The sequence below is a fragment of the Mus musculus genome, chromosome 4 (genome assembly GCF_000001635.26).
Source record: "Mus musculus strain C57BL/6J chromosome 4, GRCm38.p6 C57BL/6J".
NCBI classification, from domain to species: domain Eukaryota; kingdom Metazoa; phylum Chordata; class Mammalia; order Rodentia; family Muridae; genus Mus; species Mus musculus.
This window is the reverse complement of record NC_000070.6, coordinates 75,311,294-75,334,429: the sequence shown is the minus strand read 5'-3', so window position 1 is coordinate 75,334,429 and position 23,136 is coordinate 75,311,294. Positions and strand designations below refer to the sequence as shown.

Genomic DNA, 23,136 nt, shown 5'->3' with positions numbered 1-23,136 from the left:
TATTGATAGAGTAGTTTGTTGATCCTTATTCTTTGTCTAAGAGATGTTGACAGGCAAAATAGAAAAGATTATGTAATAGAAGAGAATTGCCAAATTTAAAAGCTAAAGGCCACAGCAACCACAAGATGCCCTAGGATTTTGAGAAAGACAGAAATTGGGATGTTTTTTTGAACACTTAAGAGCACAAGACTGGGCTGGTGAGATGGCTCAGTGGGTAAGAGCACCCGACTGTTCTTCCGAAGGTCAGGAGTTCAAATCCCAGCAACCACATGGTGGCTCACAACCATCCATAACGAGATCTGACTCCCTCTTCTGGAGTGTCTGAGGACAGCTACAGTGTACTTACATATAATAAATAAATAAATAAAAACAAATCTTTAAAAAAAAAAAAGAGCACAAGACTTTGAAGGCTTGAACATACCTTGTATAGTGATTTGAATAAGAATGGCCACCATAGACTCATGTGTATATAGTCTAACTACATACACATGTATGTAATATATATATAAATATACATACATATATATAAATATACATATATATATATATATATATATATATATATATATATATAATATACATGTATGTCATCATACCAGGGAGTAGCACTAGTAGGAGATGTGGCCTTGTTGGAGTGGGTTTGTGTAGTAACAATTTTGGCATTTTGGTGTCTCTAAAAACCACAGGAATATTATAAGAATATGTTTTTGTTTTAATCCATGATGTGCGTTATCGGGCTGCTTCAGATTGTCCACAGCAGCTGACTATGATTTGCCTCAATCTCTAGCAGGGGTGTGATTTTGCCAGTTTCTTCAATTATGTGGCATTTGGAATTTTGTGGACTTTACAGAGTGTATATAAATACTAGAAACCCAAGAGGCATGGTGTTGGTTGGTTGGTTGCTGTTGGTCACGGTTTGAAATGTAGTCATGTGTAGCAGCTGGTGTTCTCTTGCTCTGTTACCCCTCCGCCCCACCCCTCAAAACCAAAGCAAAACAAAACAAAACAAAAAACAACAACAACAACAAACAAACAAAAACAAACAAACAAAAAAAAAAACCAACCAACCAAACCAAAAAAAAAAAAACAAAAAAAAACAAAAAAAAAAAAAACGTTTGCAGTGTCCTGCACACAGGCTAAAGGAAGCCTGCCTCCAGCTGGATTTGATTGGCAATAAAGAACTGTCTGATAGCCAATGGCTGGGGAAACAGAGACAGAGCCGGGTAATTAGAGTTGCGCTGGCTAAGACACATGAGGAGGAAGGGAGAATCGCCGTGACCCAGGAGAGACAGGCAGAACAGATTTAGAGCTGCAGAGGAGAGATCATCGTCCAAAATGTAGGAGCAAAGGGAAGCAGCCCTTGGAAAGACTGCCCAAAAGCATATTGGGCAGCAAAGACCAATGGACTTCACAGAAGGTAACAGGGCAGCAACGTTATAAGTAGATTTAGGTGTTGCAGCAGGAGTACCAGAAGGAAAGGCATGCTAGCTGCAGGAGTGCCCAGCCACTGAGCTCAGAAGTCATGTTAAAAATAAGCTAATATGTGTGTCTTTCATTTGCAGATCCAAAAATAGCTCCTGGGCAGATGCCCCCATGTGACCAGCTGGAAGCCAAAGCGGTGTAGCAAAAACTGCTACAGTCATGCACAAAGATGAAACAAATACAAGAAGAAATTAGATATCCTGATGATGAAGATAAAACTTGCCAAAGTTACTTAATGATGCTAATAAGCAGGAAGTAGTCTAACAATAGCAGCACCCTCTTTTTCCTCTATCCTTTTTTGTTTCTTCTCTAGTGTTAGGGAGTTGAAATGGTGGAAGCAAAGGTGGGGGTGGGGGGAGAAGAGTAGAAGAAAAAAAGAAGCCACAAAGTAGAAAAATCTGGCTACATGCATGGCCCTGTTGGAGGAAGTGTGTCACTGTAGGGGACAGGCTTTGATGTCTCCTATGCTCAAGCTATGCTCAGGTTGGCTCACAGTCACCTTCTGATGCTTATGGGTTACTACATAGAAGTCTCAGCTCCTTCTTTAGCACCATGTGTGCATGTGTGCCACCATGTCCCACCATGGAGATATTAACTAAAGCACTGACACTGTAAGCCAGCCCCAATTAAATGGTTTCCTATATAAGAGTTGCGGTGGACATGGTGTCTCTTCATCGAAATAAAACCCTAAGTAAGACACCTTACTTCTGAGAAATGCAGACACACCCATCTCCTTTCCATTGCCTAGTTCCAATTTTGTAATAGTGCTATGAGTTGAAGGGTCTGAAGTCATACTTCACAACCACGTTATGGTCTTTCAAAGACAGAAACAAAGGCTGACTTTGTACTTCCATTGAAGTTAGGCTCCTCTAGGTAGTCAATATGGTAGGTCTGTCATATGTGACTCTGGCATTCGCCAGACGAGTTAAAACTTACTCATTCCTTTTGGTGAGGTCTTACATCATCATTTTGAGATACAAAACTACAAAACCGAGAACAAGGTACAAAAAAACTTTGACAACTCTTCACCAACATAGGTGAAGTGCAATGTTTAGAAAGCTGGAACCTAGATGATTAATGAGAGCAGGTTATGTAATGTTTGACATCTCTGTGTGAGGAAGGAACATGAATTTAGGCAATGAGGTTATATTACCCTGTATTTAAACAAGCAAATCTTCAAAGAAAAGAAATGAGAAAGCATATCATGCTGCAAAAACAATGGCATCGATATGCCCATCTTGTGCCACCTGTTTGTTCTTCTGGGGTTTTCACCTTGGTGACTCCATAAAGCAAATGAATTTAATATAAGTTCTGTCATAGGTAATTTTTTTTAAGGTTAAAGACCATACCATTTATGATGAAATCACTAATTCATTTGTTTTTTTTTTAATTATCAATTTGACAATTATGTGTGGCAGGATATTCAAGGGTGTAGAGTTAAACCCAGAGTGAGATACTATATCTGAAGTATAGCCATATTCAGAGGTTTGCTTTATCCAATTGTTGCTGAACACAGCCAACCTTCTTATTCAGTTCATAGGCCTGAATCTACAGTTCCTAAATGACCACAATGTTTTTCGCCCTAAATCTAGTTGGGTACTTGTTTTGGTAGCTGAGGAAGCACTGGCCTTTTAAAGATCTCAATGACTGGAAATGATGTTAGAGGGATATAAGGTTGTATGCTGTGGTAGCCACTGGAAACTATGACCACAGCAAAAACAGCATGTTCTTCCTTGCCACTGTTGAGTACAAACATTCCACTGGCAAGAGAAATCTGGGCATTTTTTTCCCACAGTAAGTATGGTTTCCAGAAGCAGGATATAGTTCAGAATATGAAATTTTATGAAAAATATGAAGTATTCTATACGTTTAAATTAGTATAAGAAGTTTTAGAAATTATAAGGCTTGATAAAAATCGCTAAAAGAAGATAATTTTCCAGGATTGATGATGACAGTCAAATATCTGCTCAGCCATATTCCATAGTTTTCTTGAACCTCCATAGCCTTCCAATGTCATGTTCTTTCACAGTTAATCTTCTCAAGGCTCTTATCCCTGTAGCAATTCACAGAGATGGGGATTCTGAGCTCTGATCCATCATTATATTTTTCTTTGTCACTGTTTCCTGCTTTTTTCTTTTTTAGTTTGTTCCTCTGGTAGAATAGTTTCCTTAGCCGGGCGTGGTGGTGCATGACTTTAATCCCAGCACTTGGGAGGCAGAGGCAGGCAGATTTCTGAGTTAGAGGCCAGCTTGGTCTACAGAGTGAGTTCCAGGACAGCAAGAACTACACAGAGAAACATGGACTACTGAAGGTCATTACTGAAGCCGATAATCTCAGATAAAAAGCTGGCAGTTCCTTTCCTATTAGCAACTGGGGGTTGATTCATTTGTATTCAGTAGTTTTAAAGCTGTGTGCTTCATGGCCTTTAAAATGATATCAATAGAAGGCTGAATAGGGTATTAGATATTAGATACTTTATCTCATATTAAGAGAAGTATCGGATTTTTATAATATATAGTGGTTTAAGTTTTTAAAAAGCAACTTCTCTCTTTTTAAAATGTTTAAAAGCTGTAAGCCTAGACCTTGAATTTACTACTAAACCATCCAACTGTCGACATGCGAGTAATAATAACTATAAATAATGGCTCCTTACTCTTTGCTAGGCTATATTCTAGGGACTTTGTATGTGTTTGTTCACTAAGTTCTCATAATAACCCTATAGTTTATGCACTACTTTTAGTCTCATTAACAGAGGCAGTGAATGATCAGAAAGCTTATAAGTACTATCCACTAGTAGTTACTGGAAAAATTAAGATTCAATGGGGAGCTCGTTAGTTCCTGAACCCTTACACTTAACCCGCTTCGTTATGAGACCTGGAAAGCATCAAAGATCAGCACTTTCTTGTTAGCTTTAGAGTAGGTTTGGATCCTGGGCATGTTTCCAGAAACCATTCACGATTTTCCTTGGTGGATAGGACTTTTACCAAAAATGAGAACCATATGTGCTCAGACATGTTCAAACTACACTTTGCTTCATTTTCCTTGGAAGGGGTCCCACAGAATTCCTGCTTGGTTTAGTATTTGAGTGTAGTTTCCCATACTTTGGACTTAAAAGCTTAATCTACAGTTTAATCAAGATGAGGATAGAACTTTCTCTGTGTACTTAACTGGCAGTGACCTTTTGAAGAAATCCAAATATTCGTGTTCCTTAGACTTTCCGGTGAATAGTAATGAGCTATATATACCTATGGGGCTTATGATAATGCTCCCAGGCCCAGGCTGGGTTATCTCACCTGTTGGGTCTTAAAGTTCTGTCTCCTTGCTACTGCAAACAATTGGCTCTAACTCCTTTATTCCATTTCATGTCTGGACTTCTGTTTACAGTGCTTTTTGGGTTTTCATAAGCCAATGGGCTGATTTTCTGCTCTCAGCCTGGTATGTTCCTGACAGAATTCAGTTTTTGCTCTCTAGGACACATGAAGTTTGTTATTCCTTCCTGTGCTCCCATTTTTCATGGTGTTTTTTGATCTTCTTATTTTCAGTCCTAAACTAAGAATATGTGAGCTCACCAGAAAAGAGCCTAGCATTCACAAGTCATTTGTAACATGATTGGATTCTCTGCCTAGTGACAGTGAAACCCAGCCAGTGTTTTAGCGACCATAAAAAAATAAAAAATTGCGTAAACACTTTCCAAAGAACCAATGGGAAAAAAATGGATTACCTCACTTCTAAACTGAGACAACTATAAAGAGGCACTTAGGAAATGTTTAAAAACCAAGAATCAGAGATACAGAATTGAAAATTAAATCTATGTGATGAGAAAGCAATCCTGTTTTTGCACGATGGGGCACAGGAGACAGGACCCCAAAATATTAATAGTTGGTTTTTCTAACTTCATACTATAGAGTTTTCCAAAGTAAATAGTCTCTATCATGAATAACTGTCTCCAAAACTATCAGACTTTATATTTAGTACTGTGGTAGCTGCTGTTCCTAGTGAGTTCATGTAAAGAATAGAAAATTAAAATTTGCATGGAACCTTTCAATAGTCAACGAATTAGAGTGTAAGCTCTACAAAAGCCTTTTCAAGTAATGATAATTTATTTTTATCATTCCCTTTCCCTCCTGTATTCTTAGAAACTATTGGAATTATATTGATATTCATTTTTAACTCAGATGTTTATGATTTGCCTGACAACTACAATTCTCAACTATTTAAATAGAGAAGACAGATGAATATAGAATATACCATGAGTTGATGTTGCTGAGTACAGAACTTCAAGACTTTGTGACTATTCTTTATCCATAATAGTCATTCATTTGTCACACAAGTATTTACTCTGGACACATTGCATTAATTAAGATAATTTTAAAACTAGAAAGAAACCTCCAATGATTAATATTATTATATTCTAAAATTCTAAGTGTTAAATTCTTGAAGATGAAAATCATGAAGGATAACAGTGTCAGATGTCGATATTCTGGAAGCTATAATTTCCCAAAACACAAAGTATATAGGAGAAAATCTAGACTATGTAAGAGAGGCTAGAAGTTGAATTTTGAAAAAAAAATCTCAATCCACAAAATTTGTCAGTGATGAAAACTTCATTTTAGAGATGTGCAGTCTGATTTCATTGGTATTCTTTTTGTTTGGTAAAATTTCTAGGATCATTTAAAAATTAAATGAATTAAAATATATTTGTCTAAAGAAGCCAACAAAGTAACTATTTTAAAAATGATTGTGTATACCATAACGTAAGAAGATACTACGGTATTGCTGTTCTGCATGATTGTTTTATACCATTTTATGGTCTATGTATTAGCCTGCATTCTCTAGATAATAAGAACTGGCAGTCAATAAATAATTATAAAGAGGTTTCACTAGGTTGACTTTCAAGAATGGCCTGAAGCTAGTACAATAATGGCCATCTATAGACTGGTGAAACAGAGAACCAGTAGCTTCCTACTACATGAACAGGATATCTCAAGAAATAGCATGGTGGTTTTAGTAAGAACAGGCCTCCAAATATTAATATGCTTGAATGCTTAGTTACTAGGGAGTAAACTATTTGCAGTGATTAAAATGATACAAGGTGTGGCATTGTTAGAGTAGGAACAGGCTTGTTGGAAGTGTGGTGGGCTTTGGCATTTCAAAAGCCCATGATAGTTTTAGGCTCTCTTTCTCTTCCTATGGATCAGGATGTAGCTCTCAGGTTCTTCTCTAGCACCATGCTCACCTGACACCATGCCCCTTGCTATGCCTCTGAAACTTGAAGCAAGCCCCCAATTAAATGTTTTCTTTTTATAAGTTGCCTTGGTTATCATGTTTCTTCACTATAAAAGATTAGTGCCTAAAACATACGGGATAAATAATTCAATCACACTCTAAATCTGAGAGTCTGTAATTTCCCTAGAGTATCACTAGAGTAAAAACATAAAGAAACTGGAATCTGCAGTGGTGTTGGAAATATGGGAATGGGCTGGATTGCTAATTTTTCTGTTTTCCAATTCTATTTCATTCAGACTCTCAGATTACTATATAGTGCTACTTATATCCAGGTCTCTCCTCCACAGTTACTGTTTTACATATCAGTTTTCCCTGGAAATTCCTTCAAAGACACATCACAAAGTATTCTGTCCTGGGCTTTCATGTACCATAATACAATCATATTGAAAATCATAACTATCATGGTCTGTGTATTACTACATGTAAAATAGAGTTCTGTATAACTTAAACAACACAGAAACATAACACAGAAGTGAGGCTTTCAATAAAGAAGGCCTGCAAAAAATCAGAAAAAGAATTCCCAAACGAGAAATATCATATAAATTGTGTTGTAAATGTATTCTTGAAGAAAAATTAATGACTCCCACCCAAGCAGTTATTCATCATGATTCAAAATTTTAAAATATAGTTCTTGATTACAGAAGCTGGCCAGCTCTATGATCCTATCTCTACAGCTTCTGCATTCTAGCACTATAATATGCCTTTTCACAGTCTTTCCTTTTTAGCTCATTTCTTTTGCTTTTGTTTTTGTTTTTTTCCTATTTCTGATTGTCAGAATTACTTTTTGCAAGTGTCATTTTTTTATCTTCACATCATTGACACGAAGAAATAAAAAATTGAATTTTAATTTGCTAAATGTAGTTTCACAAATTTGACTTTAGTAAGGTATATCATTGTAATATTGAGTTTGTATTTCAGTATTCAATGAATATAAAATTATTAAGAGTATCTCAATAAATAACAAGATTTCTTCTTCATATGTCTGCATTTGTAGAAGAAATTTTCTTTCAACTTCAGCTTTTTGAGTTAATGTCTATACATGCAGTAATTGGATATGCCAGCTTTGGATTAAAATCAAAAGTGGGAACTATTTGTATTTCTTTCTTTCTTTTTTTAATTTATTAGGTATTTTCTTCATTTACATTTCCAATGCTATCCCAAAAGTCCCCCATCCCCTCCCCCCATCCCCTACGCACTCACTCCCACTTCTTGGCCCTGGCGTTACCCCTGTACTGAGGCATATAAAGTTTGGAAAGAGAGGCCCATTGGTCTTGTCCCAGAATTTCAATGATGTTTGTTATGAAGATGTCTGCATAGACCACAAATAACAGTGATGTGTTGATAGTTCTCATTACATGCCCTACCTTATGTGTAGACTTTTAACATCTTGATGTAAATAAGACAGACCCATCTCCAACAGACCTGAAATAAGCCATGGATGCATTCCTGGGAGAAGAGGTGAAGTGGCTAGCCAGCAGAACAGTGTTTCAGGATGGACTGGGTCCTTGTTACCTTTCCCTTCCCTCCTCTCTCTGGATAAGAACCTGAGATATAAGCCCCAAGAGTGTACAATGTGGGGAAAGCAACATGGGAAAGGGGGGAAATCTCCATCCAACTGGACTGAGTCCAGTTTAACTTTGTTCTTTAGTTGTGACAAACTAAACGTGGAAGGGTAGAAAAATTTTGTCCATGAAATATTCCACCTGCAGGTAATTTTTCAGGGAATTCCCTGAATTATGAAAAGTCCAAGTTTTTTTTTTTTTAAGAAAAAAGAAAAGAAAATCAGCACACACACACACACACACACACACACACACACACACACACACACACACATTACTCAACTACTAAATCCACCAGCAACAGTTTGGACACGGTGCTTCTGAAGTACTCTCACCCCTCCCAACCAGGCACAAGCTGCATCAAGAAGAGGGATAACTTCTCCACCTCTGCTCAGGCATCAGAAAATAGATGGAGGTCATTATTGCTGAGCTCCAGCAGCAGCTGGAACATGTATCCCAAGTGAGTTGAGAGCAGCACTCACCGGTGAGCCTTCCAGAGGTCTAAGAGGTGGTGAAAGGGTTGGCACTGAAGAAATCCCTGATATCATATTCACCCTGCTGACAGGTGTGATGCCTCCTGCCATGCTAGTGGAACTCATTCATGCCTTATCCTTCACAACAGAGTAGAAGTACGGGTGTTCCATGACCTCTCTTCCAGCGAGCTGTAACTGGTGGTCTTATTGCAGCAGCTTGTACACAAAATCCAAGGCCTCGGGGCTTACAAGATGCTGGTTTTCACTGTGGACAAAGAATTCCCATCACTTCTGGGAGTGTCTGCCCAAGATATTGTTGAAACATGGATCTAATTCAATATTGTACTTGTTAATGTAGTTATACAAATCTTCTGTCCCCAGAACCTTGGCTATCCTCACCAACTGATCATAATTGTCATGTCCTCGGGAAGATGACTCCTTCTGGAAGATCATACTTGCCAGCATACAACCCAAACTCCCACATATCCAAACTATAATCGTACATCTGATAATCTACAAGTAGCTCTGGATCTTTTAAATATCGGGAAGCAACTCGGACATTATACTCTTGGCCAGGACAGTAAAACTCAGCTAAACTCTAGTCTATTAGCCAAAGCTTTCTGTGCTCATGATCAATCATGACGTTATGGGATTTCACATCTCTGTGCATAATCCCTCTGCTGTGACAAGAATCCAGGGCTTTTAGAATTTCATACATGTAAAATCGAATGTCACGGTCTGTTAACATCTGGTACAATTGCTTGAAGTCTGTGCTGTTTACATGTTCAAAAACCAAGGCAGGGGGGTTGTGACACAAGGCCTTTTACAATGTCTGCAAGTGTGATGATGTTGGGACCACTTCTCAGATTCTCCAAAGTCTTTATTTCATGATTAATTCTCTTCTTTTTTTACTGGCTTGAGGATTTTAATAACGTATTTCATTATTTGTGATGTTGATGGCTTCAAATACTTCATTGTATTTGCCCCTGCCTAATTTTCGAACAAGCTGGTAGTCATCTTGATTTCCCCATTCCATCACATGTGATTCACAGTCCCAGTACTCTCGGGGTCTGTGCATGTTAACATCTGTGTAAACTCTGGCCCTGCTTGGCATGGGTCCCAACATGTCAGACAGCTTGACAGACAAAGCTGAACTTGATGTTTGAAGATCTGGCAGTCACTGTGTTCAAAAGCAGAATTCAGTAATATTTTGTTTCAGATACTTTTTCTTCACACTGAGGTGGAAGCAGCAGTGGCACTAGCTGCCCTCCCCTATCCTCACACAGACAATGTGAGCAATATGGCAGCTGCAGCAGAGGAGGAGACTCTGGTAAGCCACCATCTGCAGGGACCAGAGTGAGGCTGCAGCCTCTGCTGCCGGAAGTAGAAGCTGATATTTGTTTCTTAAATCCTTTAAAATATTTAAAAATATATTTAAAATCATTTTAAAGATATTTTCAATATCTATTCTCCTTTTTTAGTTTATTTTTTACTTACTTTACATCGTGTTCACTGCCCACCTCCCAGTCATCCCCTTCCACAATCCTTCTCCATATCCCCTCTGCTTCTCCTCTGAGCAGGTGGGGGTCTGCTGTGTATCCCCTCCCCTCACCCTGGCACTAAAAGTCTTTGCAGGGTTAGGCACATCCTCTCTGACTGAAGACAGACAAGGTAACAAAGACAGAACACATTCCACATATAGGTAACAGCTATTAGGCTAGCCCCCACTTCACTTGTTTGGAACCCGCATGAAGAACAAGCTGCATATCTGTTACAAATGTTCAGGATGGTCTAAGTCCAGCCCATATATGTTCTTTTGTTGGAGGTTCAGACTCTGAGAGCTTCAAGGGTCCAGATGAGTTGACGCTGTTGGTCTTCCTGTGGAGTTTCTATCCTTTCCAGGGCCTGCAGTCCTTCCTCCTGTTCTTTGATCCACTGTTTGGATGTGGGTGCCTGCATCTGTCTTAGTCAGCTGCTAGGTGGAACCTCTTAGTTGACAGCCATGCTAAGGGCCTGTCTATCAACATAACAAAGTACCATTAATAGTGTCAGGGATTGGTACTTGCCAATGGGATGAGTCTCAATTTGGGCAAGTTATTGGTTGGCCATTATCTCAGTCTCTGCTCCAACCCCCATCCCTGCATTCTTGTAGACAGCATGCATTTTGGGTTGAAAGTTTTGTGGGTGGGTTGGTGTCTCTATTGCTCCACTAGGGTTCCTGCCTGGCTACAGGAGATGGCCTCTTCAGGTTCCATATCTTCAACGTTGTGAGTCACAGATAAAGTTATCTCATAGATTCTTGGGTACTTCCCTTATACCAGGTATCTGTCATGTTCTCATGTCCTAGAGATGCCCCCCCCCCATCCCCATCAGTTGCAGAAATTTATTCATTGTCATGACTACCTGTCTGTATCTCCTGTTTGTCCTCACATCTGATCCTGAAATGCTCCCCATTCTCTTCTCCATCCCCTCTCAATATTTATTCTTAAAGACATTTCTCTTTTGAGATGCCAATATTTTGAATTATATCTTAGAGAATTATGGCTAGCACTTGATACAAGTTCCATGAAATGATTTATCATAAAAGATTTATACTATATATAATAAAACTCACATTTTAAAATAAGAAAACAGGTTCAAGTTGTCAAAATAGATACATTGTTTTTGGTTTTTTGGTTTTTTTTTTTTTTTTTTTTTTTTTTTTTTTTTTTTTTTTAGCAGTAATGTCCAGAGGTAGATTTTTAAGCATGGCTTTGCCTAAGAATTTATTCAATGTTATCATGACCTGGTTTCTGTTCATCTTGTAATCCAAAAGCTCTCTGCTTGTGCTCCATTATTAAACACCGTTTTCTTGTGTTAAATATATATATAGCCATCTATTCATTACTTCATTGATGAGAACTTCTGTCCTCTTCATAATATCAGCAACAAATAATATTATTTTCATTGACCTGAGTCAGGCTGACAATATTGTAAACAGTTGTGGCAAGGTAAATGGGACCCAGATTAGCTTAGTGTATGACACGAATCCTCTGCAAACGTGGAAACAGGATAAATTCCACATAGCTGCAGGGACTAAAACAGTGGAATACCTTGTTTTGTTAATAGTAAAATAGATATTATTCTTTAAAAAAGGGAACATTTTTGCACATGTCCTATTAAACACAGTAATAATTACATAATAGAAAATAGAAGCCAAGAAATGTTGCAGCATTTAGAGAAAGCAATGGTTCTTGATAGTTTTATCTTGCTCATCAACAATTTATATTTTAGTAAATCTGTAGTGAGAAATCCTCCTAGTTAAGGTCAAAGTCTACCATGTCTGGATAGGGCCTCCTAGCTTGGTGAAAGATGAAAGACTCCCTTTTTCTGTCAGGGTTTCCCCTACTCTGACCAGGTCTGGAGAGCCAGACCCATGACACCTTCTACCTGAGGAAGATAGTGCTTCACAAACCTACAAGTTCAATTTCCTCTTTGCAGATAAGAACCAGTCCAGCAAGTGCCTGGAATTCCTGGAATGCCTCCCCTTACAAATGATGAACACAATGATGAACACAAATGAAATGAACACAAATGATTTTAAACCCAGCAAAAAGATTTTACATTCTCCCTGAAAATTTCTCTCCACTCTCCATGTTTTACATGGACCTTGTCCACCCCAAATAAATTGTTCATTTATTGAAACAGCTGTTTCATTGAAGATCATCTAAAAGAGTCATTTCATTGCATATTATCTAAAAGAGCTGTTAACACTAAAATCCTTGTAGAAAGCTTTTCTTAGAGAAACTCCTCTCAGCCAAACTGGGATTTTGCAGACCTCACCCTTTCCAGACTCCTCTTCATCTTTCCAGCCTGGTATCTAGTGGTGGCTGGACATCCTGAAGGAGAACAAGCAGGACAGAGAACGAGCAGAACCACAGCTGGGCCCCAACACACATACTACATATTCGAAGTAAGCTGAGAATTTAGGTTTTTAGCAGATTCTTGGGTGATGTTGATGTTCATCTCCTCGTGGTCCTGACAGTTTGATCACTTACCGCTCTAAATAATGTGTTAACTCTTTCACTAAGTTTCTAAACATTCACTAAGTTTCTAATATGGTTCTAAAATTTAAATATATTTTATTTAACCCTCTTAGTAATTTTAGGGCTTAGTAACTTATTTTTTAGTGTTCTAAACTTTGGAAAATCTAACATTTAAGAAAACTGTTTTACCCATGATACACACATTAGAAAATATTAAAGATAGAGTTGATACTCAGATGTCTCCAAGAGTAAACTTCACTAGATAATGACCTAAAATAATGTCATTTGCCTAGATAGAACAGATATCTACAGGCTTGACACTATCTGGTTACTTATGGGCTATTTAATCTGACATTTAAAACTTGCTAGTTGTGCATGTGTGAGCGCATACACTTGAGAAGCTGAAATAGGAGCATATCCTTAAACACAAACCTTTCCTATGGCACATAGTGAGATTTATGAACCACTCTGAGCCACATAGAGAGATCCTGTCGAGTGAGTTACCATTTCCCCGAGCTGATCTATGTTAATTATATATTCCAAGTACTTAGAAGCAAATAAAGTGGTTATAAAAATTAAATCACTTCATGCTATTTTGTATCCAAGACTGTAGAAATTGCAAGGAAGGATGATCTTCAGACATTTCTTATCCTTTAGCTCCTGCTGGATTGCGAATTTCCAATATCCATCAAGTATATAATAGTCATAAACTTTACTGTCTTTTAAAGCTAGTTTTAATACAAAAAGTACATTCTTAACAAGAACCTAATACACACACATACTTAAAATTTTGTAATATGAAATAATTCTCAAGAACAATGAAACTTAAATCATTGGTAATATTTCCTGAGTTTTCCTCAAGTTACCTGAGCACTTTTACTATCTCCTTAATTACTGTAAAAAAAAAAAAACCCCACTGGCATTACTACACATAATATAAGTTCTTCATCTAGCATAGGGGAATCCTAGTTTCCTTAAGGTTTATTGGATTTCAAAGAGGAAATTATAATGTCATATCATGGCACATTCTTGCTGCAAGCACAACTGTATGATTATAGAAAGAGTCATATAAGCTGTAATTCTAGGCTCCACACAGCCTGTAGTTGAAGAAGGATAATGATAAAAGCGAGATATGAGAGAGAGAAAGAAAAGAAGTAGCAGTGGGAACTTCAAATGAACTATGACTCAATTTCAAGAACCATCATTCAACAAAGAACTGTTTCCAAATGTTTCATTCAAAAGGTTCCTGTGATAAACCTTGTAGAGGAAGAAAAGAATTGTGAAGTCTAAATATTTTCTTCAAAGGAAGCCTAAACTTCTGAGAAAATTAATGAAGATATTGTACCTGGGTTTAAATACGCATAGGTAGTAGAATCTCACCTTAGTTTCCTAGTTAAGGTAATACCTACAATAGTCTTGCATGGATATTTAAAAAGAGACAAGTTAAAACAAAACAAATCTACTCCTTATGCAAATAGTTATGAGGAAGAGCATGTAGGTTCTTGTGTGACCTAGGCTTCAGAAACATACCTGACAATTTTTAAGGTCTCCAGAGACTTATGTTGTGAAAGCAGTGTGGACAAAGCAGGGTCTACTTAGAAGGAAGAAAATGGAAACTATAAAGGTAGCATGTATCTTGTCTTAATTCTAATGGTCAGAAAGGATACATATTATGCCTGTTTATAGTCACTAAAACCTATTTCATTATACAGTCTCAACTTGCAAAAATAATATACATAATGGGGTTTTGTAGTGAACCTAAGAGACAGTGGGGTATGGATATTGGTGGACAGATAATGTGTAATGTGTAATTAATAGTAATATTTTAACATTATTTCTTTCACATGATCACTACAACTATTTAATGACATAGATATTTTATATCCTCTTTATATTTTACAGAAGTGGGGGTTAGAGAGGATAAGAAACTTGTTTAAAGTAATTTATCTCACTAAATAGCAGAAGTGGACTTCAAAGTTCCATTTTAGTCCTATGGTCCCCATTACAGAGCTATTCAACAATGCATTTTTATTTTTATCATTCTAAACATACAAATGCCTATATTATGTAGAATGTCAGAAGAACTTCTTCTTCTAAAACATATTGTTTTTATTAATTATTTTATTTACATTCTAAATGTTTCCCCATTCCTTGCCCCCCACATACATGAGTTCTTCACCCTCTTCCCTTTGCTTCCGAGAGTGTGCTCATCTATCCATCCACCCACCCACACCCACACACTCCCAACTTGCACTGGTAGCATCCCCTTCTCTAGGGCATCAAGTTTCTACAGGATTAAGCACATCCTTTCTCACTGAGGCAAGTCAAGGCAGTCCTCTCTTACATATGTAGCAGTGGCCATGGACCAGCCAATGTATGTTCTTTGGTTGGCTATTTAGCATCAGGGAGCTCTGAGGGATCTGGGTAAGATGATAATGTTGTTCTTCCTATGGGGTTCCAATACCCTTCAGCTCCTTCACTCCTTCCCCCAACTCTTCCATAGGGGTATCCAATCTCAATCCAGTGGCTGGTTGCAAGTATCTGCATCTGTCTCAGTCGGCTTCGAGTAGAGGCCCTCAGAGGACAGCCATGTTATGCCCCTGTCTACAAGCACATTATGGCATAATAGGGGTGGGGGTTGGATCCTGATTGTGGAATGGTTCTTAAGCTGGGCCAGTCTCTGAATGGCTTATTCTTCAGTCTCTGCTCCATTTTTGTCCCTGCATTTCCTTTTGACAGGAACAATTCTGGGTCAATAATTTTGAAGATGGGTGGGTGGTTCCATGTCTCAAGTGGGGGTCATGTCTATATATTGGAGGAGGTCTTTATAGGTTCTATATCCCCACTGTTGGGCATTGTGGCTAAGATCATCCCCTTTGGGTTCTGGGAGCCTCTCACATTTCTGGTGTAGGGATGGTCTAGAGACCCCACACACACACCGCATATCCAAGTCACACTGCTGTGCATTTCTATTCATTCTCCAGGCCCTCCGGGCTTTTCTCCTGTCACCCTGCCCCCATACCTGATTTTACCCCTCTTTCCTCACTCCCCTCTCTCACCCAGGTCCCTCCCTCTCTCTGCCTCTGGCTATTATTTTGTTTCCCTTCTCAGTGGGATTGAAGTATCCACACTTGGGCCTTCCTACTTGCTAAGCTTCATATGGTCTGTAAGTTGTATCATGGGTATTTGTACTGGCTAGATTTGTGTCAACTTGACACAGTTGGAGTTATCACAGAGAAAGGAGCTTCAGTTGAGGAAATGCCTCCATGAGATCCAACTGTAAGGCAGTTCCTCAATTAGTGATCAAGGGGGGAAAGGCCTCTTGTGGGTGTGACCATCTCTGGGCTGGTAGTCTTAGGTTCTATAAGAGAGCAGGCTGAGCAAGTCAGGAGAAGCAAGCCAGTAAAGAGCATCCCTCCATGGCCTCTGCATCAGCTCCTGCTTTCTGACCTGCTTGAGTTCCAGTACTGACTTCCTTTGGTGATGAACAGCAGTATGGAAGTGTAAGCCGAATAAACCCTTTCCTCCCCAATTTGCTTGTTGGTCCTGATGTTTGTGCAGGAATAGAAACCCTGACTAAGACAGTATTCTAAACATTTTGGCGAATATCCACTTACCATGTATGTCCTTTGGAGTCTGTGTTATTTCACTCGGGATGATATTTTTTAGTTCCATCCATTTTCCTTCAAAATTCACAATGAATATCACTACAGACTAAGGCTGGTCTTCAATAACATCAAAAACAACAGAAAGCCCATATACTCATGGAATCTCACATACTTGTCCAGGGAATAAAGAATTTAAATTAAAGACTTTCTGGAATTTAATGAAAATGAAGGCATACCCAAACTTGTGGGACATGGTGAAAGCAGTGCTAAGAGGAAAACTCATAGCACTAAGTCCCTTCATATTTGTACTTTTAAGGGTAAAAGTGTGTGTATAAAAGCTGTAAAGAGGCATAAAGAGTACCTCATGGCCCTCATACCTTGAACAGAAAATCATTTACTTTATGCCATCTTGTCTCCTGCAATGATTTTTATCTACTTGTTTATTAAATTCCAATTTAAAAAATAGTTGTATTATTTCCCTCTCCATTTCCTCTCTCCACTTTTCCATGACCCCCTTGCTCAAGTTCCTTCTATTTCTGGCCTCACTTCCTCTCCTATGGCTTCTTTTTTATTATTATTGCTTCACTATACTAATACTACACACACACACACACACACACACACACACACACACACACACACACACGAACACATCAATACAACCTGCTGATACCACTTAGTGTATCTTTAATGTATATTATTTCAAGCCTTTGCATTCTGTATTGTGTAATGAGTTAAGAGATTCAGAGGCATATCTCATGGAGAAGTTAACTCTGCTTCTCTCAGCAGCCATTCATGTCCTATAGTTCTTTGTTAAGAGGTAGAATCCCATGAGATTTCTTTCTTCCACATTAGCATGTCTACTGATATTACCATTGTTTTTATTTTTGTTGAGGTAGGAATAATTTTGGCTGCCATGAGTGTAACTTCTCTATCGTTTCTAGAAGACTTAACTTCATAGCATACTTTGGCTCTTAACTATTTCCATATGCTCTCCCACTATGTTCTTTGAGCATTAATTACAGGAATTGTGAAATCTATGTATGTTGGATCTGGGATTCCCCGTGGTCTTTCAACCTCTGTATTATTGTAAATGTTCTTCCAAAACCAGAGCAGACCATAGAGACATTTATGTCTGCCACTCTGACTATCGTGTTCCTAAAACAGTTGACCCCAAAGAAATGAGAATATTCCCAGGAATCTAATAATGGAAGAAGAACATTACACCAGCTCTAGGGAAAATTTTCTTCTGAAAGGAGGATTCACACATTTCTAATAACTTATATTATCAGTTTACCTGATAAGACTGAAGGCCAGACAGCAAGGGATCAATTGTGAATGAGACCAGTCTTAAACTGGAGCTGTGTAAATGTACATTTCCTTTCCCTACCATTTCAATTTTCATCTCACATTAGAATCCAAGACAGACTTGAAAGGTTTATTGGATCTCTTTGTCTCTCTACCCAGTGATAACTCTACTATCTCTGTTTTCCATTATTAATTTTGCCCTTTCACAATTGATTGGCTTATTGAGGCTTAGTAGCCAGAATTGACCTCAAGCACAAGTTGCAACCACAAATGCTAATAACATGATAGACAGATGTGGCTTTCTGTACTGGTCTTCATTTGTTGTAAAGAGAGCCTCTTTGATAAAGGTGAGAGCTACACTTATCCCTGGATATCCTTATATCTTAGAATGCAATTTGGCATCTAAGATCCATAATCTCACTTGACCTGGATAGTTAACTAAGTTTCTTAAATGAAAAATGATTTTCCTCATACTAAGTGAGCCTTATATTTGATTACACTGCTGCTGTTTACTGTTAAGATATGAGTGTTACTATTGTACCTTTATGGCCATCGTGTTTGCTGGTCATTTTTATAGTTCATAGGCCTTACCCCTGGATAGGGCCGGACTATTGCTCCCTTACCAGATTCCACAGTAATTTCTTGTTTGATGTAAGCTAAATTACAAGCAAGAGATTTTAAGTTTAGATATAGCCTCAGTCCTATGCCCAAAGTGTTCCAAATCCAGCAATAGTAATTTGCCTTTAACATCTGGGAAGTATTCAAGAACACCAGCAATTTCTATATATTGGTTTTGTGCATCTCATGAACTACAGGATTCTTATAGCTGATACTGGGATTTTAGTTTCTTGTTCTTGTGGGAATCACTGTCAGTCCAAGGGCCAAAATTACTGTAAGCTATACACTTATTTGTCCCTTTTTCTACAACAATTTCTGTATTAACCTCTCTCTCCAGCTAGAGAAACCTTCCCCGTTTTAAAGTTTTACTGAGTGTGAATGAAGTGAAAATGTCATAATTAGCAAGTTTCTAAGCTGACAGTTACTTGATCACCACAAAGAGGAACTGCATTTAAGGAAAAACTAACTGTCAGCAAGAGTTGAAACTATAGCTGAGCCATGGATATTTACAAAGATGAGAGAGTTATTTTTATTGTCTTTTTATTTCACAAGCACAGTTTGATTGCTACTGTCTTTCTTATACACTGTATTTTAAATACTTGGCACCATGTATTAAAGTCAACAAATATATACAGCCCACAAGATTGTGGGGTAGTGGACCATAAGAGGAAATCAGGTAAAGTCGAGTTAGGACTTGATGCCCCAGAGACCCAGAAGTGATGGTAGGAGCTTTGCAGCACTCTATATATTGTAGATCCTGACTCCAGACACTTGTCAGGTACCCAGAGCCCCCCATAGAGAAAATTGTGTCCATCAGTCACATAGGGGAAATGCCCACAAATCCCTCCTCATGTAGATGAGGCAACTCAGGCAAGCTAATAGGAAGTGCCTGCTGTCAGATCCAAGCCACCCAAAACTGTATATAAGATCCTATCCAGAGGAATAAAGGTGTGGGAGAATTACCCCCTTGTTGTGGATAGCCCTGGGATAGTTATATTTGATGTCAATTCTGTTCTGCTGTGAGGGGCTGTGAACAAGGAATGAGTCAGCACTCAAGTGATTTCTTATAAACGCTCTTCCCAACTTAATTTGTAAAATGAAGGAGAGCTGATGATTGTGCAGAAAGGGGGAGTGTGGAATAGAAAGAAAGAAAAGAAGGAAGTTTGAGGGAAAGGCAAGACAGAGGAGGAGGAGGAGGAGGAGGAGGAGGAAGAGGAGGAGGAGGAGGAGGAGGAGGAGGAGGAGGAGGAGGAGGAGTGGGGCAGAAGGACCTGGCATGGAGAAACTGCAAGTTCTAAGGGGTCTCATAGATGTGGAAGATGGTAGTGTGGTAGTACATCTGCCCAGACAGGGAACACAGCATGTAATCTTATTGACTGAGTAATTTTTTCATTGCCAGGAAAGAAGTAAAGAGGAAAGGAAAGGAGAAGAAAGGAAAGAGGAAAGGAAAGGAAAGGAAAGGAAAGGAAAGGAAAGGAAAGGAAAGGAAAGGAAAGGAAAGGGGAAAGGAAAGAGGAAAGGAAAAAGGAGGAAAGGAAAGGGGAAAGGAAAGAGGAAAGGAAAAAGGAGGAAAGGAAAGGAAAGGAAAGGAAAGGAAAGGAAAGGAAAGGAAAGGAAAGGAAAGGAAAGGAAAGGAAAGGAAAGGAAAGGAAAGAAAAGGAAAGGAAAGGAAAGGGGAAAGGAAAGGGGAGGAAAGGAAAGGAAAGGAAAGGAAAGGGGAGGAAAGGAAAGGAAAGGAAAGGAAAGGAAAGGAAAGGAAAGGAAAGGAAAGGAAAGGAAAGGAAAGGAAAGGAAAATAGAAGTGTGAATCATTTGTTTTAAAGATGGTATAATAAAGTCTGCAGGAGACTCATATTCTATCTGACCTGGGCTCCATGGGAATTTTGGGTTAATATCCTGACATGACAAATTAGAAAAGCCTAAATAAGCTAAAATATGTGTGATTTTGAGTATTGTGATTGTTTTATTGTTCTTCTTAGACAGAGGGCAAGCTACAGGTTTTCCTGTTTACTGGATGACGGCTATGCTGACTTGGGGAAAAGGTTTTGTCTTTGTGTTTTTGGAAAAGGTGATTAAAATATTTACAACTTCCAGAGTTATATGGATCAGATTTAACAGAGGGATACCCCCTGAATAACTAGATTTCAGAGAATAAAGTAAAAAGTTTATCCTGATGATATTAAAGTTTTGTTTTGAGATTTATATATTACAGAATATACAGCCTTGGTGAATTTCATCATCAGACATGCTGAACTGATCTGCCTGAATTTCTGCTGTCTTGAGTTTTCATCCCGATACAGTCAGGACACAGACATCAGAGACAATCATTGGTGTGGTCTTCTTAAGGTCAACAAATTCCCTATTTTCCCTTCCTTTTCCCCTCTCTTCAAAAATATCTCAATGCCCATATTTGGCTTGAAGAAGTTATGAGGAGTCTTCTTCCCAATTTCCTAGGCTTTGGAGCTGGAGGTGGTTATTATAGGTTTTCTTTGACACTAAAAATTTTGAAGTACAAGGCTTAGACGTAGTCCTTCTATTGCTGTTAATGGGAACAGATCTGAGATGTTTAAGACTATGAGGTAAGGGCCAAATAGGAAATCCATGGCTCTAAGTTTATTTTTAGGGTGTTTTCAGTTATTTTAATCATAAATGGCTGACAGTAGATAACAGAGAACAGTCTAGATTACATAGATAGTTGGTTTTCAAAAGTGCCAGAAGTCCACAGAATGTGACGTTTAATGTTATTTATTTACTTGTTGTTGAGACTAGTCTGCTCCTGACAGCTTTCACTGTCTTGGATTCAAAGAAAAAACTGAGCATCTTTGAGTTACTTCAGTTGTGGTGAAAGAGCCACTAGGCAAGAATTGCCTCATTTCATCTACAGACATAATACTATTCAAAGAAATAACACAATTACAGGTTAGGACAGTTTGATTCTGTTGAGACAAGAGTAGGCTAGTCCTTAAGATTCCTGTTTCTCTAAGCCTGTCTGATGACCCCGACCAGTAGGCTGAAGAACGATGCTCCAATGTGTTGAAGGAAGGGACTATCCAAGTGATCAGTGGTCTCTATGATTTGGCTAAGTTTTGGAAGCTGTGTTAGGCTTCCTATATATTTTCAGTTATTTTCAGTCATTCTTGGATTTCTGGTGGGGTAGAAAAACTACATAGTCTCCTAACCAACCCAGGCTTTTTACTTTGAGAGGAACAGTTTTGAGGGGATGGTTTTCAGATGACATTCAATCTAAAGCCAAGACATAGCCAGATGTAGAATCATAAGTCTTTTAAGTAAAGATAGATGACAGATGTTCTGTTTAATTAACAAAGATGAAGGACTGGATGTTAGGTGTCTTATACCTTATAAATTACAAAATAGTGATAGCTATGTTCAATTATATCTGAGATAAAATAGTCTTTTATTTGGACTGAAAGGGGGAAGTGTTGTGGATAGCTCTGGGGCTAATTATATTTTATGTCAATTCCGTTCTCTTGTGAGGGGTTCTGAACAAGGAATGAGTCAGCACTCAGGTGATTTCTTGTAAACCTTCTCACCTTAATTTGTAAAACAAAGGATAGCTGATGATTAGGCAGAAAGGAGGAAGGTGGAGCAGAAAGAAAGAAAAGAAAGAAGTTTGAGGGAGAGGCAAGGCAGAGGAGCAGTAAGAAGAAGAAAAGTGGGGCAGAAGAACCTGGCCTGGAGAAACTGCAAGTTCTAAGGTGTTTCATGTGGAAGATGGTAATGTAGTGGTTTATCTGCCCAATCTAGGCACACCGCATGTAATCATACTGAGTCATGTTTTCATTGCTGGGCCATATTTGGGTTGGAGAATTACTGCAACACTCCATAGTCTAAGAACATTTGTTGCACAAGAGCTGTAACACTGCCTGGGAAGAGACCACTTTCCTGAAGCTTTCCCCATCAGAAGCATCCCTACTCTCCATTTGCTAGCCAGCTGGCTCAGCTTGGCTTTACTCAGCTCAGTGCAGGCAATGCAACTTCTCAGAACAACAGCTGTTGCCAGGGCAGTGGCACCAGAGCAGCAGCAGCAGAGGCAGCAAAGGCCCTTCCCCATCCTTGCTTGTGCCTTTTCAACTTCACATGAACCCTTCCACCAGCCGGGGCAGAGGTCTCCTTGGGTAGTCTCCAGTACACAGTCCTACACAAGAGAACACTTGGGCTGCCATCTTGACTTTGAAGACAAGACAAGAGCCATTTTTGAGCCAAAAGGATACTGGGCACTAAGGATGTAACACATTACACAGTAACACATTACAGTTAGACTCAAAGGAGAAAAGAAAAATGAATAAAGACTTAAGACATAGCAGTAGGTAGAAAAACTTAGCACACAATGGGATGGATAAGTCTCAAATTGATATTGATAACAAAAAAATAGAAAGATCATTTTTATAAATGTTGGGTTTTGGGAGTCTTTAAAATGAGACAAAGATGCAGAAAATAGCTTTTTTTTTTTTTTTTTTTTTTTGAACTAGGGAAGTCATGCTTCAGCTCAAGAGTGAAGCTAAACAGCTTGTACTCAGGACTAGAAGCAATGATTAGCTTGGACTCCTAATGTTCACAGCCCGTCCACGGCTGGCAAACTACCAATCAGTGGAACAGCAGCTGCATATCACTAGCAGCCCTGTCATCTCACTGAGGAAGGAGGGGTAGCAATGTCTAGCAGGTGACAAGAAGCTTGACACCTGGTCATTTATCATTTGAAAAAATTCCAAAGAACAAAGAGAACTTCAGTAGATGTTAATTTTAGAACTACTTA

The 23,136-nt window shown here is 38.6% G+C and overlaps 2 pseudogenes; both read right to left on the bottom strand.

The window, feature by feature from the left end:
* On the bottom strand, window positions 2,079-3,528 carry Gm18654 (predicted gene, 18654; annotated as a pseudogene).
* Window positions 8,604-10,129, bottom strand: Gm11255 (predicted gene 11255; annotated as a pseudogene).
* Between the last annotated feature and the right edge of the window lie 13,007 nt (window positions 10,130-23,136).